At 39.2% G+C, this 5,539-nt stretch overlaps 1 non-coding gene across 1 annotated transcript; it reads left to right on the top strand.

Moving 5' to 3' along the window:
- Positions 1 to 365: 365 nt before the first annotated feature.
- Positions 366 to 437, top strand: Trnav-gac. Its single transcript has one exon. It is a non-coding gene; the product is annotated as a tRNA-Val (tRNA).
- Positions 438 to 5,539: the final 5,102 nt, after the last annotated feature.

The raw sequence follows: 5,539 nt of genomic DNA on the forward strand, positions 1-5,539 counted from the left end.
GAGCTGAAAAAAAAGGGAAGAAAACATGATTAAATAAAAGAGAAGCATCCCTCCCTTCATGCACACACAGCTTTGCTAGTTCTCTAATTAGTCCTATCATGGGAAAAAATGTAATCTAACAGTGAATATACTTTATAAGTCAGTGAAAAAAAAGTTAATAACTGAAGTAGAAATGATACCTGGAAGTATGCTTCAATGAAGGTGGGAAAAATGAAAAAAAATTTATAAAAATGAAAAGAGGTTATGTAAACACAGACAGATAGACAGACAGTGGATTTCCGCGCTCTCTCTCTCTCTCTCTCTCTCTCTCACACACACACACACACACACACACACACACACACACACACACACACACACACACACACCGCGTAGTGTAGTGGTTAGTACGCTCGACAGACAATCGAGAGGGCCGGGTTCGAGTCCCGGCGCGGCGAGGCAAATGGGTAAGCCTCTTAATGTGTACCCCCTGTTCACCTAGCAGTAAATAGGTACGGGATGTAACTCGAGGGGTTGTGGCCTCGCTTTCTCGGTGTGTGTTGTGTGTGATGTGGTCTCAGTCCTACCCGAAGATCGGTCTATGAGCTCTGAGCTCGCTCCGTAATGGGAAAGACTGGCTGGGTGACCAGCAGGCGACCGTGGTGGTGGTGATTGGTGAATTACACACACACACACACACACACACACACACACACACACACACACACACACACACACACACACACACACACACACACACACAATTAACGGCATTGGAAAGATAGACAAGCAAGACTTGGTGCTGGTGACAGAAGAAGCTGGAAGGACAAGAAGACATGCAAAGAGAATCAGGAAGAGGCGGTGTGTGAAGGGTATTGGAAAGTACAGTTTTCCACATAGAATGGTGGAAAAGTGGAATGCTTTACATGATGAAGTTTTTGCAGCTCATAAGGTGCATAGCTTTAAAGAAAAATGAGTTAAATGGAAATATGGAGACAGGACACTATGATCCCCACTCGAACCCTGTACAATAGAACTATGTAAATACAACTAGGTAAATACACACACACACAAACGCACACGCACACGCGCACACACACACACACACACACACACACACACACACACACACACACACACACACACACACACACACACACACACACACTTCAATTATGCAATAGTTTTATCGACCACAACAACACAAATGTAGTCATATAAGTACAAATAAGAAAATATATGATCCAGTAAAAATAAACAGTCTAATTTGGAAATCCAGCAAATATGCATGCTCAATGACAATCAAATTTCCATTATTTTAAAATTGCTCCATAACACAAAGACAAACCCAAAATTTCCGAGACAAAACTAAAATATTTGCCAAAGCAACACTTTCATGCAGTTTTATCAGATAGGGTGGAATCAAAAGCTTTTCGTCTCATCAACTCCCTTCCTCTGACTGACTGTCTTCAGCCTCTTTCTCACCGCCGAAATGTTGCACCTTTCTATCTTTTAACGCTATTTTCATGCTAACTTGCTCTACTGATCTTGATAACTGCATGTCTTCCCGCCTCCTGCGGCCTCGCTGCACAAGGCTTTCTTCTTCTTCTTCTCATCCCTATTCTGTCAAACTGTCTAACACAACAAGAGTTAACCAGTATTTTCAATCCTTATCCTTTTTCTGGTAAACTCTGGAACTCCCTGCTTGTTTCTGTATTTCATTTTAAGAGGGAGGTTTCAAGACATTTGTCCCTGTCTTTCGGCTAATTATTTCCCAATCTCTTAGGGAACTTCCATTTGAAGTGGGACTTTTTTTCAATCTTTTGTCGTTTTTGGCTAGTTTCCTTCTTGCATAAAAAAAAACAATAAAACCAATACTCAAAACAATAACACATTAAAACGGGTAGTATATAATCTTTATCTAAAAACTAAATTACATATAACTTTAAACTAAGTAATTAATATGAAAATCTTAGAAACACGCGAAACATAAAACCTTAAAAAACATACTTGAAAAATAAAAGCCATAAGAATCCACTACCAAAATCCAAACACATAATATTGTACAGAGAGGATTTTCTGAACTTATATAATACAGCATATTTAGGGATACTGAACACCGCAGACAAACACTTATGTCTTATAAGCCTCCAAAATTTTATATAATATAAAGCATCTTTCATTGCCATTATATATATATATATATATATATATATATATATATATATATATATATATATATATATATATATATATATATATATATATATATCGGAGAACAAGTCAGGGATATTAGAAAAAACGTGGGTGTCTCTCAGATGTTGTGTGAGGGTGCACTGCTCCACAACATGTGCCTCTGTTTGTATTTCACTATAGACACATAGTCTTTCCTCCAATGGCAACCTTCCTCGTCCTCTCCTGTTCCATCTGCCTACCTCTACTCCAAGGGAATGTGATGATACGAGAAACCGCGTAAGCGCCACTTGTCGGTCTTGTACTTGTATACGGAGTGAACAGATAAAATGGGGTTTATTTGTGTGTACATGACGCGTTTTGAGGAGGTTGACTTATAAAATATTCTCTTTCATTTCTCTCTAACTCCTTCATCTATGTTACTGCTCGAAATATGTAACAGTTCTGCAATATATGACAGAATCTGGTACCGGTTTCCCATGGAAATTTTGATAACTAAAGTTAACGAGTCATCCTCCATTCTCTGGCTCTTCAACCACATCTTTGAAAAAAAAGTTTCTCTGTTTACTCTTAACTAAGGATTGCAAGGGTGGATAACCCGCCTTGACATAGCAATCATTGATACATGTGGTTAGTCTTACATGAAGTATATAAATTTTTCAATGACCAATTATACTGGCCTTACATCTGCATCCAGCCAGGACTCACACACGTAAAATATTGATGACATCAAGCAAGCGTCGAATACGTTTCTTTTTTCTTTTTCTTTTTTTTTTATCTGAAATAGAAAGTCATTATTTTTTCTAATGAAATTAATTTATTTCCTGTACCACTTTTACATCTGCGTGAGCTCTGACTGATCCGTCAGCAGTGAATATGGACCCCAAGTATATAATTATGTTATGTGCACCGCTCGATCACTAACCCATTCATGTGCACTGCCTCGTTATCCTCAGGGGTACCATGAATCACAAAAAAAAACTTGGTCTTAGACTTATTCATTCGCATATCGTACTCATTACAAAACTTTTTCATAAGCTGTAATTTATTTACCATTCTATCTCGTGATGTTGATAGCAGTACGGTGTTATCCATCATAATAAGAACGTGCAACCGCTTCAGGAAACCATCATCTCTACAGTTGTCTTTAATCAATCTAATCAGATCATTGACGTAAACTAAAAATAATATACAAGATGTGGGAAAACCTCGACGTACCCCGATGGTGGTTGCAAACACTACGCTACCCAACACTCTCGATTATGCTATACGTAGCACCATTGGTGCTATGTATAGCGTGATATACATGATAGAGAGGTTGCCCACAAAGTTACTTGAACCTTCCATCTCCTGAATCATATGTACTTTATATTTCTCCCCGGAATCATGCCAAGTATGTTCTTCAAATTTCCAAACACTCCTTCATAAATACAAAACGTCAAAATATTTCAAACTCAAACTCCCCTCGAGTCTTCTGGCATCTGACATTTCCAAAAAGTTTACTTCTTCATCTCTTCCTTCTTTATTTCATCCTGATGGCACCACTACCATCTCTTCTGTATTTAAAGCTGAACTCTTCTCTCAAACCTTTGCTAACAATTCCACCTTGGATGATTCTGGGCTTGTCCCTCTCTCTCCTCCTCCCTCTGACTATTTTATATCTTCAATAAAAATTTTCCCTAATGATGTTTTCCATGCCTTCGCTGGCCTAAACCCTCGGAAGGCTTATGAACCTGATGGGATCCCTCCTATTGTTCTAAAAAAATATGCTTCCGTGCTTGCACCTTGCCTGGCAAAACTCTTCCAACTAAGTCTATCGACTTCTACCTTACCTTCTTGCTGGAAGTTTGCCTACATTCAGCCTGTTCCTAAAAAAGGTGACCGTTCTAATCCCTTGAACTACTGTCCTAAAACTTTAATCTCTTGCTTGTCTAAAGTTTTTTAATATATCCTGAATAGGAAGATTCTTAAACGTCTGTCACTTTACAGTCTTTTATCTGATCACCAATATGGCTTCCGTCAAGGTCGCTTTACTGGTGATCTTCTGGCTTTCCTTACTTAGTCTGTGTCATCCTCTTTTAGAGATTTTGGTGAAACTTTTGCTGTCACGTTAGACATATCAAAAGTGTTTGATAGAGTCTGCAGAAAGCTTTGATTTCCAAACTGCCCTCCTACGGTTTCTGTCCTTCTCTCTGCAACTTTTTCTCACGTTTCCTTTCCGACCGTTTTATTGCTGCTGTGGTAGACCGCCACTGCTCTTCTCAGGGTTCTGTTCTATCACCCACTCTCTTTCTATTATTCATTAATGATCTTAACAAAACTTCTTGCCTTATTCACTCTTACGCTGATGATACCACCCTACTACTTTCTACGTCCTTTCAGAGACGACCAACCCTTCAAGAATTTAACGAGATCCAAATAATACGTTAGGGATACATTTCATCTTGAGCCACACTTGATCACCATTACAATGGTTGACGTTTGTAACGAAGCGAGCCAGGGAATTCTTCACCATAACAACCGTGCCGCCACGGTGAGACGAAACACTGCTCGCGCACACTGAAACGTTATGAATCCAGGCAAATTATACCAAGATCTGTTTTCGTTTCACTAACTATATTATAATAATAACAATGCTTCAACCACAGGCTTTTCTAACTTTGTTTTCACTCCATTAATATTCCACGCAATCACTTTGATTTCGCTTACAGGCTATTGTCGTGGTCTTTCTAAAAACACGTCAGATTAAATTTATCAATAACTTGGTCGTCTTTATAATAATAGCTGGCGCTCCTTATAGTTAATGTAAATGTTATTTCTTATGTTCTCGGGTTTTTCTTCCTTCAATCGTTTCTATTCTTCTCTAACGGCAGGATGCGTATCCTCCTTAATGAAAATTCGCTTGAAGGATTCGCCAGGTTGCTTCAGGTACTTGGTTCTGTATGGCACCGCGTCGCACACCCCTAGCAAGTCGACCGTGACCTGGATAGGTCGACGCCGCTCTCCTGCCAAGACGTAGTGAGGCTCTTACGCCCGCATCTTTTGAATCTTGGCGTCTTTCGTTCTAGGGCCCTCCAGTCCTTCCTGCTGTTCTGGAATGCCAAGTAATACTATGTTGCATTCTCTTGCTTTTCTATCAATATCTTCAAGAAACTGTTGTTGCTTAGTGACATGCTTTTGAAGGTCTCGCATCTGCTAATTCATATGATTATCAGGAGATGTAAATGCCTCTTTAAATTGACTACTTCTATAGTTAAAGCTGTCAACTGTGTTATAAGAGCATAGTTCCCATCTTCAGATTCCTATGCAGATAGAATATGCTCTGTATTAAGTCCTCCTTCCGGATTGAGTTTTGCTGGTGCTGTGA

The sequence above is a fragment of the Portunus trituberculatus genome, chromosome 48 (assembly GCF_017591435.1).
Source record: "Portunus trituberculatus isolate SZX2019 chromosome 48, ASM1759143v1, whole genome shotgun sequence".
NCBI lineage: Eukaryota > Metazoa > Arthropoda > Malacostraca > Decapoda > Portunidae > Portunus > Portunus trituberculatus.